This window comes from Aegilops tauschii, chromosome 1 (assembly GCF_002575655.3).
Source record: "Aegilops tauschii subsp. strangulata cultivar AL8/78 chromosome 1, Aet v6.0, whole genome shotgun sequence".
NCBI classification, from domain to species: domain Eukaryota; kingdom Viridiplantae; phylum Streptophyta; class Magnoliopsida; order Poales; family Poaceae; genus Aegilops; species Aegilops tauschii.
In genome coordinates this window covers 380371200-380385627 of record NC_053035.3, presented here as the reverse complement: position 1 = coordinate 380385627, position 14428 = coordinate 380371200, and positions in this window count along the sequence as shown.

The following is a 14428-nucleotide window of genomic DNA, read 5'->3' as shown; positions in this document are numbered from 1 at the left end:
GTCCACGGGGGCAGGCCCTCGACGATGTCCCGAGCATTAGCCGGATCCCTCCTCGCGCTTCACGGAGGTGCGGCGACAAGACGGCCCGCTGCCACCCTCGAAGCGAGCATGGCGGCTGATCATAGCCGCCGCTGCTGGAGCTGTCGCCGAAAGAAGAGCCACCGTAGCTGGACGAGGCGCGGCCAGTGGGCTCGCCCTCGCCCTCGTCGCGGCCGTCGCCAAGGCCGAGCACCTCCTCGCCGCCGTTCACCTCGGGGCAGCACCCGGCGCGGTGACCATCTTCCCCAAACACCCTCACGTAGAGGGTCGCGTCACCGTCATACTTCAAGTGGAGGGTGCACCGCCTGCCCAGCCCACGCGCGCGGGCAAATGTCTGCCAGCCGCGGGCCAGAGCTATGTTGCCCGCAGCGGAGACCTCAACCACAACCCAAGAAGCCCTGCTGCAGGAACCGTCCGCCTGCAGCCAGAGCCCGCCTGGACCGGAGGCTGGCAGCTCGTCAGAGAAGAAGCGCGGAAGTTGAAGCCAGTTGCCGGCCAGATCCTCCGACCAGACAACGAACTCCGGTAGCACCTCTACCGAGTGGAAGCGCGGCCAGGGAGGCCGCGCAACCACGGCTCGTCTCCCTTCGTCGACAGGGCTACCGCTATCAAAGCGACCCCTGCCACGCGCAGCAACGCCACACCGGGAGCGAGGGGCCGCAGCGTGGGTCGCAGAGTGATTACGAGGACGGCCGCGCCCACGCATGGGCGCCGGAGAGCCGGGCCCCTCACGAGAGGCCTTGCCCTTCTCCGCGGCAGAGAACCTCTTCGACGACGCCATTGCTACTAGCACGAGAGAAAGGAGGAAGAAGCAAACGGACTAGGAAGAGATGGGTGACGGGGGCTCTTCCCCCCCATTAATAGCGGGAGAAGGCCAACCGCCGCCTCCCACGATCACAGGTAATGATGGTTTTTCCTTGCATGTCACAAGGACTTGTCAAATCGGGCAGTTGCCGAGGTAGCGTGGGGAAGCAGAGACGCCCACGTCCAATCAACCGCCACGCGTCGACCAAGGCCGCAGGCTTTTGGGGACCGCGGCGCTCCGCACTTGACCTTTGGCTTCGCCTCGAAGCCAAGCCCGAGCGTGCCTTGGGCCCGGGGGCTATTGTCGGCATTCTGGGAACGGGGGTCCCCACACTTGCCTGCCTGCGGCCCACGGCGTGGCTCTGCTAGCAGGCCTGTATGGCCCATGTTCATCAACAAGGCATTCAAGACCCTCGCGTGGGGCCAAGCCTCCCGAGGCGGACGACACAAGACCTCCTCAGGAGCGGCCTCACCAGGTTGGCTCGCCATGAGCGGAGAGATCAAGGCAGAACAAACCTCGCGAGGTCCACGTGACATGAGCCATGACGATCAAGATCAGGCGGCCGGGCGCCAGTCGGGCGCCAGCGCGCGCAGTGTCCTTGTTTCCCCTTTGGTACTAAGGAAGCAAGCGCAGGCGCAGAGTACCGAGGCATCAAGCAAAGGTTTCCATATCGCTGCAACGAGACCAAGACTAGCAGGACGGGAAGACGGAGGTCACCATGGAGCCCAAGGCGGCGTCACCACGAGAGCCTTTTGCAGGCGAAGACCGCTTTTGTCAGGGTAAGCTGTACTAGCTGTCCCCTTTCAAATTGGCCATTGTTGGCTCCCTTCCCGCTCAATATTTGGGAAGAGGACTGTTGGTGTCAAAACCGGCGGATCTCGGGTAGGGGGTTCCGAACTGTGCGTCTAGGATCGATGGTAACAGGAGACGGGGGACACGATGTTTACCCAGGTTCGGGCCCTCTCTATGGAGGTAATACCCTACTTCCTGCTTGATTGATCTTGATGAATATGAGTATTACAAGAGTTGATCTACCACGAGATCGTCATGGCTAAACCCTAGAAGTCTAGCCTATATGAATATGTGCATGAGTATATCCTTTCCGGACTAAACCCTCCAGTTTATATAGACACCGGGGGGATCTAGGGTTACATGGAGTCGGTTATATAAGAAAGAATCTTCATACTTGATCGCCTAGCTTGCTTCCCACACCAAAGAGAGTCCAATCCGGACACGGGTACAGTCTTCGGCCTTCATGTCTTCACAGCCCATCAGTCCGGCCCATTGATAGTAGGCCGGACGCCCGAGGACCCCTTAGTCCAGGACTCCCTCAGTAGCCCTCGAACCAGGCTTTAATGACGAGGTGTTCGGCGCGCAGATTGTCTTCGGCATTGCAAGGCGGGTTCCTTCTTCAAGTAATGTATTCGGCCGTTGATTCAATATTGTTCCCCTCGGTTTATGCGCGCTAATAACTTCGGCTTCCACGTGTCGAGAGAATGCGGAAGGTCAGGGTATTTTTACAAATAACACCCCATCCATGCAAGGAAGAGCGCCTATTTAAAGAGATTGCATCCCATATCCATTCGACACTGCGCCGAGAAAATCCCCGGAGACTGCTAGGAGAAACCATTCCAACATGGCTAGAATTCCCAGCTCCTTCTCCCGTTCCGACCGAGAGAGGGGCGAGTGGGAGAAGTGCTCTGTGTCTCATAGCCAATTAGCAAAGTTGCAAACGCAGGGATTTCTTCCTCCCGCGGATCTGGTCCCTGTTCGAGCAGGGTTGGCCTCCTTCAATGGCGTGACTCAGGCAGAGGACTTCCCCAATCCATCCGGGGGGAGCGAGTGTGCTTCCTACCCCATCTGCTAAGAGGCGTCGAATTTCCAATCCATCCATTCCTCCGAGGACTTCTGGAATATTATGGCCTCCAGCTGCACAACTTCACTCCCGCCTCTATCCTGCACGTCGCAGGTTATGTCGCTTTATGCGAATTATTTCTGGGTGTTGAAGCCCATTTTGAACTGTGGAGAAAATTGTTCTGTCTTGTCCCGCGTAACCATGAGGGGTCAATATTTGAAGTGGGCGGAGCCGAAGTGTGGCGCATCGCGATACCGTATACCTGTCCGGCACACCAAGAAGGGCATCTAAAGAATGGCCTTCCGAATGGTTCTACATCGAGGACGTTGCACTTCCCCACCCAGTTCGAAAGGCTCTTCATGAATTTTCAAGCGTTCCGCTAAAGAAACACCACAGTTGGCGTCCCCGGAGCCTTGAGGAGGATGACAGTGCGGAGGTTCGTCAGCTCATGGGCAAGATAAAGACGCTCGCCCAGTCCGGATTAACAATAGTTGAGGTAATGGCGACCTCCATAGCGCGAGGGGTTCAGCCGCTTCAATATAGAGGGCTCCCAATGTGGCACTACAATGGGGAGGACGACGCCTCTCGCTGTGGTCGAAAAGGTCCGGACACCCCCGCCGCTCTAGCCAAGATACTGGCCGAGCTATTCAAAGGGGAGGAAGAGGAATTTCTTCGCATCAATCGCAGAGATGGATATTCTATGTATGATCCTCCCAGTTGGGTAAGCCCCAGTCCTTCTGCTTTACTCATTCCGCTTGCCGGATTACCTTTGAAAAATTTCTAATCTGCTTATAGCAGCATTGGCGAAAAATCACCGAGGGGTTTTACAGCCCCGCCCCACAGCCTGAGAACCACAACCGGAAGCTGGATCCTGTGTTTCAAGAGGACCCGTATATATTCGTGGTACTTGCGTAAGGGGCGTTTTACCAGGCGAGCTACGATGGCACGGAAGTGGCCATTATCGCCGATTACCCTGGTCTTCTTCCTGCTTCCCACGTAAGTCATCAAGAAAAAATCTCACTCGAAAGAGCTTCCTCGCACTGCCTCACCCATCGCACTGCCTCGTGCTCCACAGGGGAGGCGTTCGGCGCGTCACACTACTCCGGGGGCGGCTCCAAAGAGAGCGGCTCCAGTGCCGAGCAAGGCCTCTAAAAAGAAGGTCGGTGAAGACACGACCGGTCCCTTGTCAAAGAGGTAAGGATTTGAAGGTATACTTTAGTAGTCACATCCAACTGTAACTTGTACGTTTGTCTGGTACCAGAAAAAAGGTTCACCGGACTAAGTCCGAGGGTCCGGCCAGCCGTACTCCCAGCACCCGGGATTTAGACCCCATCGGAGAGACGGGAGCCGATATGGAACAATGCCGGACTGTGCTTCGGCCGAGGGTTCGGAGAATATGTCCGTTACCAACTCAGAAGTGGAGAGCGCCATGAATCATCGGTGCTGCAGGGCTATTTTACGAGACCCTGAGTTCTCGGAAGAGGCATTCAATGCCTTCAGCTCGGCTGATGCATACATCCGAGCTGCTCGAAACGGGCTTAGTAGAGCCATGAAGCAGCATTTAACAGACGTGCGGGTAAGTTTTCTTTGTCCGAATAGGATAGCCATATGCCAGTAGCTCCCACGACTGAAAGCAGTTGGTAAAACTGATTTAAGGACCATTGTATGAGGAGGTTCTAACAGAGAAGAACAATCTGCTAACCCAAGAGCTGGAGCAATGTCAGACGCAGCTAAGTGTTGCTACTACCGAACTGAAAAAGTCCAAGAAGGCGTCACCTGGTAGTATTCCCCTCCATCGAGAAAATATAATTATATGCCATTAATGCTAACAGTCTTGCCAATACCATGACATGATTGTCAGAGGAACTCAAGGAGGCGCTGGAAGTCGCGCAAGCGAATGAACAAGAAGCCAAAAGGCTACATGCTGCGGGCGAACGTGTGCTGAAGCAGCCCATTGTTGAGAAAAACGAGCTCCAGGATTGCAAGACCCAGCTAGGCGAAGAGCTGAAGGATGTGAGGGCCCAGCTAGCCGATTCCGTGAAGGAGAACAAGAGGCTGCGGGGCGGCATATTCAATATGTGTCTGAACTATTTTTAAAGTAGTTCGGAGATAGATGGAACTGATATGGTTATGATTGCAGGTATATTGACGGGCCGTCCTGAAGAGGAGGTGTCCGAATCATCAAGTGATCTGCTGCAAGGGCTATCGCGAGTGCACGAACAGGCTTGGCTGGCGATGCGGACTGTTACCAAGGCCCTATGGCCATCCGCCTCCCCTCCAGGAAGTATGAAGGAGCTTGTAGAGCTGTTCAAAGGAGCGCGGCGGCGTATCCGACTACGGAAGATATCGGCCTGCCGAGAGGGTGCGCGAGAGGCTTGGGCCATGGTGAAAACTCGGTATACCAAGCTTGATCCTAATCACATGGCTCGGGTCAGACCGCTAGGGTCGGATGGGGAAGAAATTCCCGTTAGTTTAGTATGTGAGCAAGTAGAGGTGGCCGCCAAATATTCCCAACAGGATTGTAAGTTAGACCGCCTTTTGGACGGTGTAGAGGAGGAAGTGTTTGAGTCCAAGTGACTATACTTTCCGCGCCATGTGGAATTCTAGCTGAATTGTATATCATTTGTCATGGCAGACCTTTTCGTTTCAACCTCCGGACCCGAAGGTGTGGAGTGTTTCCGAATACGTCGCGGCCGAATAGGCCGGGGTATGCATGGAAAACTAGGCGTAGGGGTCATAGTTGCTTGAACAAACAAGTTGTATCCGGCTAGCTATGTTATATTACATTGAGATTGTAAGAAACATCTTCCAGAGAGAATAGTTCCGTTAAGGGTTCCTTTCCCTGGGTGTGCATGCATTTAATATACATGTCCGAATTGTGATGGGAGAATCACAGTGTTTGTAACTTCTGGGGGTTCGCGATGGAATAAATGAAAAGACGTCTTTAATTCATCGACTAAATATTCCCTTAAGAACCCTAGCTTTCAGCTTCACCCAGTCTGAGGTACACATCCGGATGACCCGGCAGTAACAATCGCCGAGGTGCTCCCTTTATGCCCTAGCCGAACTAACGGGAACGTAGGGCATAAGCACAGGAGCCAGGCAACCCAGCTTGGCTAAAACTTAAGTCATATCAATGCATATAAAATGGCGAAGAAAAGGTACAGATGGAAGAAAACGCATATGTGAAGAGCTTGATGCTTGGTGAATAATGAAAAGCTTCTGTCCAAGAAGCCCCCAGGTATAATGGACGTACACATGTAAAGATGTGTATGTCAGCGGTGTTCGGTCAAGCCGTATGAGAGCTTTAAAGGGGAAAAATTAAAGGTGGAAAAGAGAGAAAAAGTAATGGAAACTACACCGGAGGAGGAGACGAACAAAGAATTCGGCGCTAGGCATAGAACCTTCAGAGTCTGGCCGCGTCCCTGGGGTTCGGCTCTAGGTGATTGTCTGATGCATCACGAAGACGGTCCGCTCCTCTGGTAAGAACTTCGTCAATTATGAAGGGACCCTCCCATTTGGGCTTGAGTTTGTCCTTTTTCTTCTCCGGCAAGCGTAGAACGAGTTCGCCAACGTTGTAAGTCTTGGCCCGTACTTCTCTGCTTTGATATCTTCGAGCCTGCTGTTGATAAAATGTTGAACGGGCTTTGGCGACGTCGCGCTCCTCCTCCAGGGCATCTATGCTGTCGTGCCAACCCAACTCGGCCTCTTTCTCTTCGTACATATGCACTCAAGGTGAGTCATGTATAATATCGCAGGGCAACACAGCCTCTGCACCATACACCATGAAAAAAGGTGTGTATCCGGTAGTATGGTTGGGCATGGTCCGCAGCCCCCAGAGTACAGAGTCGAGCTCCTCAACCCAGTGCTTGTCTGATTCTTTCAAAGACCGCACTAGCTTGGGTTTGATGCCGCTCATAATGAGACCATTGGCTCATTCGACTTGACCGTTTGTTTGCGGGTGGTAGACAGAGGCGTAATCGAGCTTAATGCCCAGATTAGCACACCAGGTTTTCACCTCATCAGCTGTGAAATTGGAACCGTTGTCGGTGATGATGCTGTGCGGGACACCATAACGGTGCACCACATCGGATATAAATGCAATCACCGGTCTGGACTTGGCCGTTTTAACTGGTCTAGCCTCTATCCACTTGGTGAATTTATCTACCATGACCAGCAGATATTTTTTCTTATGGCTTCCCCCTTTAAGGGGTCCATCCATGTCCAAGCCCTAGACCCCAAAGGGCCATGTAATGGGGATTGTTTGTAGGCAGTTGGGGGCATATGGCTTTGGTTGGCGAAGAGTTGGCATCCAACGCAACACTGGACGAGGTCCTGTGCGTCTGCTCGGGCCGTAGGCCAATAAAATCGTATACGGAAGGCCTTGCTGACAAGTGCCCGGGCTACGGTGTGGTGCCCACGAAGACCGACATGAATTTCTGCCAAAAGTTCCCGCCCCTCCTCCTCGGAGATACACCTTTGAAGGACTCCGGTAGTACTTTTCTTGTAGAGCTCTCCTTCATGAACTTTATAGGCCTTCGAACGCCGGACAATGCGGCGAGCCTCGTTCTGATCTTCTGGGAGCTCTTTCCTATTAAGGTAGGCCAAGAATGGTTCGGTCCACGGGGCAATGACTTCCATGATGAGGCGGGCCGATGGTGTTATTTCGGTGGCTGAGCCTCCGATGATATTGGCGTGTTCGCCATCTATGTTTGTGTTCGGAGCGGACTATCGTTGTTGTCTCCCCCTTGCCACACCATGGATTTCTTAAAGAGCCTTTCCAGAAAGATGTTAGGTGGGACAGGGTCGCGCTTAGCACCGATGCGAGCAAGGACGTCTACCGCCTGATTACTTTTGCGGGCGACGTGATGAAATTCGAGCCCCTCGAACCGAGCCGACATCTTTAAGACGACATTGTGATAAGCTGCCATCTTTGGATCTTTGGCATCAAAGTCTCCATTAATTTGGGATATTGTGAGGTTTGAGTCTCCGCGCACCTCCAGGCGTTCTATGCCCATTGATACGGCCATCCGAAGGCTATGTAACAAGGCCTCGTATTCGGCTGCGTTGTTGGAGTCTGCGTATAATATTTGGAGTACGTACTGGACAATATCTCCCATTGGGGATGTTAATACGACGCCCGCTCCTAGCCCCGCCAACATTTTGGAGCCATCAAAATGCATAACCTAGTTGGAATACGCGTCGTACTCTTTAGCAAGTTCGGCCCCTGTCCATTCGGCGAGGAAGTTAGCTAGTACTTGGGATTTAATGGCTCGACGTGGTTTGTACGTGATGTCGAATGGAAGGAGCTCAATGGCCCATTTGGCAATCCGGCGCGTGGCGTCCCGGTTGTTTATTATATCATTGAGGGGCACTTCAGAAGCCATCGTGATCGAACACTCCTGAAAGTAGTGTCGTAACTTTTGAGATGCCATGAAGACTGCATATGCTATCTTTTGATAGTGAGGGTACCGGGATTTGCATGGTGCGAGGATGGTGGATACGTAGTATACCGACTTTTGGAGCGGAAATTTGTGTCCGTCCTGTTCTCGCTCGACGACGAGTACGACGCTCACCACCTGCTGTGTTGCCGATATATATATAGGAGCATTGGTTCGCCGACGTTTGGCGCGGCCAGGATTGGGTTGCTTGCCAGAAGAGCTTTTATTTCTTCCAGTCCGGCCGTCGCCGCGTCTGTCCACTCGAAGTTATCGGTGCGCCGCAGAAGGCGATAACGTGGCAGCGCCTTTTCCCCCAACCTGGAGATGAAGCGGCTTAAAGCTGCCATGCACCCAGCGAGTTTTTGGACCTGTTTAAGTTCGGTTGGCGTAGCCAATTGTGACAGAGCTCGGATTTTGGCTGGATTTTCTTCAATTCCTCTATTGGAAACGATGAAGCCCAGCAGTTTTCCGGCGGGGACGCCGAAGACGCACTTTTCCGGGTTAAGCTTGGTGTCATATGTGCGGAGGTTGTCGAATGTGAGACGCAAATCGTCTATTAGTGTTTCGACGTGTCTAATTTTGATGACGACGTGGTCCACGTAGGCCTCCACTGTCTTGCCGATCTGTTTCTCGAGCCATGTTTGGATCATGCGCTGGTTGGTGGCGCCGGCGTTCTTGAGCCCGAAAGGCATGGTGTTGAAGCAAAACGGCCCGTATGGTGCAATGAATGCTGTTGCGGCTTGATCGGACTCCTTCATTTTGATTTGATGGTATCTCGAATATGCATCAAGGAAGCACAGTGAGTCATGTCCTGCGGTAGCGTCAATGATTTGATCAATGCGAGGGAGGGGGAAGGGATCCTTAGGGCAAGCCTTGTTAAGGTCTTTGAAATCGACACACAGGCGCCAGGATTTATCCTTCTTTGGTACCATTACCAAGTTTGCCAGCCAGTCCAGATGTTTGATTTCTCTAATGAGTCCACCCTCGATGAGTTTGGCCAGCTCTTCTCCCATAGCTTGTCGTTTGGATTCAGAAAAGCGCCGCAGTGTTTGTTTGACCGGTTTGTATCCCTTCAGTATGTTGAGGCTGTGTTCGGCCAACTCGCGCGGGATTCCTGGCATATCGGAGGGGTGCCAGGCAAATATATCCCAGCTTTTGCGCAAGAAGTCTCATAGTGCGGCGTTGACCGTGGGGCTGAGTTGCGCTCCGGTAGATGTTGTCTTCTTCGGGTTTGTTGGGTGGACCTAAAATTTGACTATTTCTTCTCCTAGCTTGAAGGAAGTGGATTTGGGTCGTTTGTCCAGGATCACATCGTCCCTATCCACAGTGGAGCGTAGTGCGGTTAATTCTTCGGCCGCAAGGGCCTCAGATAATGCCTCGAGGGCCAGGGATGTGGTTTTGTTCTCGGCGCAGAGTGCTATATCCGGATCGCTGACGATGGTGATTATTCCATTGGGCCTAGGCATTTTTAGCTTCATATACCCATAATGAGGTACAGCTTGAAAGCGCATGAAGGCCTCTCGCCCTAACAGGGCGTGATATCCACTGTTGAAAGGGGCCACCTGGAAAGTTATTTCTTCAGACCGATAATTCTCCGGCGTGCCGAATACCACATCAAGTGTAATTTTTCCCACACACCGCGCTTCCCGACTGGGAATGATACCTCGAAAGGTTGTGCTGCTTTTCTCGATGCGGCTCATGTCTATTTCCATCTTGTGGAGCATGTCCTCGTAGATGAGGTTTACTCCGCTGCCGCCGTCTATGAGGACTTTTGTATGTCGAAAACCGTCCACGATGGGACTGAGGACTAATGCGGCTGGCGCTCGGGCTGCTCTGTATTTAGGTTCGTCACTGGCGTTAAAGGTTATGGCCGTGTCGTTCCAGGGGTCAATTGCGGCGACCTGGCAGACTTCGGCGAGATCGCGCAGTGCCCTTTTACGCTTATTGTTTGAAGCGAATGTCTCAAAGACCGTCAATACTCTTGTGTCGTCGTCTTATAGGGGATGTTGTTCGGGGGCGTCCTTGATAAGGATGTCCTCGCCACTCTAGGCTACCTGTCGTAGTATCCAACATGCTCTAAGGTTGTGGGTTCACTACTAGGAAAAGGCCTGCTAGTGGCGCACCTATTTTGGCCATTAATAGCGCACTATAGGTGCGCCACTAGCATCACCCCACTAGTAATTAATACTAATGGCGCACCCCTGGTGCGCCATTAGTATACCAGATACTAATGGCGCACCAGGGAGTGCGCCATTAGTATATCACACGGTGCACCATTAGTATGCCTCCCAGGGTGTCACGACCGGATTTTCGGGATATAAATTCCCAGAAAAAACGGCCTGTGTGCTCACCAGCCCCAGGATTACTGTTAGCTGATGAGGTACCAACTTGATACAAGAAAATCCAAGCAAGTACAAAAATATGTAGTACAAGACCATTGAGGCCTAGGAGTACAACACTTGGTTTCTAATGGTAGAGGGCGGAAGCGGTTGGATACATCTGCGTCTATGGGACTCCATTTCCCACAAGAACAGCTGACCAGGATAACTCCTATCTTCGCGAGGCTGCACATGTGAACACGTAGGTTCCGAGGTTGTCACCGTGATGCTTATCTCCCAGCAAGGAATCTGGCCAAGACAATAGCCACGGGCAAGCCAGTGAGTACGTTTGAATGTACTCGCAAACATTAAGAACACGGGTATAATATAATAAACAAGCTCCGGATTACTATGTGATCACTCGTCTGTCACGAAAGTACGAAAAACCAAGATGCACACATGAGGGTGAAAATAAACGAATATAAAGTACTGGGTGCCAAGCGAGGGTCTGAATGACTCCTCGAGAGGAAACTGCAAGATTAGTAATACTGGTGCCAAACGAGGGTCTGAATGACTCCTCGAGAGGAAACTGCAAGAATAACAATACTGGTGCCAAACGAGGGTCTGAATGACTCCTCGAGAGGAAACTGCAAGAATAATAATGCCGCAGTCGGGCGTCTTAGCGACACCACAGAAAGGGCTTATAAAAGAATAATCACAGTGAATATCCAGGAGGTAGAACCATCCCAGGGATACTCAATAATATACGTAATATAAAAGGGTTAGTCCAAAATAATAAAAATTCATAATCCATATGTGCCATAATCTTAAACAATATTTAGTTCAGTCGTTTCTCCATCCGAAAACCGATAATATAGTCTAGTCAAACCGTACCTCCATCCGAATACCGTTACTAAGCTCTAGCTAATTCGTTCTCCATCCGAAAACCGTCACTGAGTTCTAGTTAAACAGTTCTCCATCCGAATACCATTACTAGTTTGAACTCAGACTATGGTCTTTACTCAAGAACATGACTATCCAACAGGATATATCCTCGGCAGAGGGAGTACCATTTTCCACGAGTAACGGGTTTACTTAATCCCTCGGGACTAATTCCGTCTACGGTCTTTTAATTGAAAACACGCCTGACCTGCACACACCAGCTTAACTCGCCGGTGTCTGGAATCACCCACGACACCTGCCAAGAAAAACTCTAAGTGGGGAGGCTACAACCTCGATGTAGCATGGGATCAAATTTCTATTCGCGCGCTCTAAGGGGGTGCCCCCCCTCTCGGTCCCAACCGGAAACACCCATGCCCCCGGACCAGGTGGCTTGCCTACCGGATGCACCCGGTATCTTCCACCATGGCCTCTCCGTACGGTGTGTGCTTTGGAAAGGGGTTGACAACCTACTGAACCATACCCTATCGACTGCAGGGACAAGTGGTGGTACCAACAAATAAGGGAGCTATTGATCAAGACTCGGTCTACAACCGACTCAGGTGGTCCAAGTATCCTCCAACAATATTACCACTAGTGAAATAAATCACCACTCCTCGGGCCTCACCATGCCATACCGGGCATACTCGTCTCGACGAGGGACTAGGGACAAGCTCGTGTCTACCCAAGACCACGACTTTCCCGGCTTCCTACCGGTATGCATGAGAAGCTCACGAGGATGATCCAAATCATTAGTGTATCCATTGCTGACCACAAAACAACTCCAAAGTGTACTCATGCACGAGACTATATCGATACATAAAGCTATCACATACTCCAAGTCAAAAGGTGTTGTGATCGAATCAGAACACCACAACAAAATATTATGCCAGAGTTCAGAAATGCTTGCCTCCAAGAGTATGCAAAGGATGCATTTTTTTGGAAGCTTTCCCTTTTCTCCAAAATCCTATTTTGCAACATATACAAATAACAAATATTTCAAACACAGTACCAAAAGTTGTCTCAAATATTTTTTAAATAAATCTTAGAATAAACTAGATGAAATTTGAGAGAGGTAGGAAAAAGAATCAACTCGTTTGGAGTTTTATTTTAAAATTTATAGCTGGTCAAAGTCTGGTCAAACTCTGTTTTAATAAAATCAGAAAAAGGAAAACGCTGCAGGGAAGAATACGTTTTCAACGCAGAGGTGACGTACTCCGGAGCTTTGCGCTTTCACTTAAACAGAGAGAGCGGCCGCGCGGGTCACTGACAGTGGGTCCAAGGGGCCCACTGGTCAGGTTTGACCATTTTCCCTCGCCCTCCCTTCTCTCTGCCCGAACGGCGCGGGGCTCCGGCGATCGCCGGCGACGAACTGCGGCTCCTCGAGGGCATCTGAGGGCAGGGATGGGTTGGCCAGACCGAGGCGATCCTCTCGGTGGGCGTTAGGCAGATGGGGACGGAGGAGGCCACCGGCGGCGAGCTCCGCGGCGGAGGGGGCTACGGTGGTGAAGTGATATCTGGGCTCCGGTGATCCTTGGCCGAAGCGGAGGTGCTAGCAAGCTCCGCACGACTACGGGGGAGTTCTTGGTGGCGTTGGATTGGCGGGGGAAGCTCCGGTTTCGATGAACGGCACTGGATTGCGGCGGCGACCGAACTTGCCGGAGGCGGGGAAGAAAGAGCTTTCCCGTCGATTGCTGGCTATGGGAGGGCTATGGGGGTGGTCTGGGGTTGCTTGAGTGTTCGGTTGAGCTCGGGGTCCCTTTAAATAGGCGCTCGAGGCTGGCTCCCGCGGTGGCCGAGGATAAGATCGCCGGCGACCACTTTTCTGTAGTTGCAGGGCATCATGGCGGCGACGAAAGCGTGCCGACGAGCGGGAGGATAAGCACGGCCTGTGCTCTGGGGCAGCTGGCGTGCGCTGGTGGTTTGGGCGGCGCCGTCCGCGGCGGAATCCGCTGCCGACGCCGGCGTGCTGCCAAGGCGGCGCTGCAGGGTGCCAGGGAGAGCTTGGAGGGTACTGGAGAGAGGGCGAGAGCCTGGCGTGGTTCGGCAGGCGAGCAGGGGCCAGAGATGGGACGCGACGAGGGCGGCAGAGCGTCGTGTCGGCTCAGTGCGCGCGCGTGCAAAACGTGCGCTCTGGGCGCGCCCAGAGCACGCACGACAGGTATTCAACGCAATGCCAGTGTGCTCTAGAGAGCTTGGGCGAGGCTGGCAAAGAACAGAACAAGGGTAGGGGTGGCTAGGAGCTCAGTGGACAAGGTTGTTGGGTCAGTGGAACAAAATCACGGTGCAAACAAAGAACTCATGCCAAAACAGACTGTGCACACCAGGTGTTCGACAGAATGCCAGATGCACTTAGGCAACTCTTGGAGTGGCCAAAATCTCCAGATCAGTGTCTCTTTAGATGCAGGAGATGGTAGTAAGATTAGTTTGGCAAAAACAGATAGTTGATAGTGCAGGAATTTGAGAAAACCAGTTTTGGGCAGAAACTAAAGGCTGACATTGCATGCACCAAAAATATGCCAATGGGTCCAATCTCCTGGACTTAAGAGTTTTGAAGGGAGGGCTACAAGTAGGAAAAAGCTCAGGGTTACTAGAGCAAAGAAAAATAAGGTGGCAGTACAAATCACCAATTTGGACCAGAATGCAAAAGAGGTTGATCCACTCAAATTTTTCAAAGAACATGACTGGTTTTTTGCTTGAAGATGAATTGTATGCATCCACTGACATCTCCAAACACTTGGAAGAATTTTTAAAGAAATATTTAAATGGGTTGTAGTGCAAAAGTGCCCACTGGACCAGATTGGAAAAGTTGGTGTAGAGCTCAAAATCTCCAATGGCCAAGAGGTATTTTTGCATGAAAGTGATGCGGAAACATCACATGACATCCCCAAATTTTGGTGAAATTTTTAAAAGCATTTATCAAATGGTTGCAGTGCAAAAAGGGGCTCCAAATATATGAAAGATCATTTTAAAAGAATAAAGCTCATGAAAAATAATTATGGAAATAAATCCACTGATAACCGATTGACCT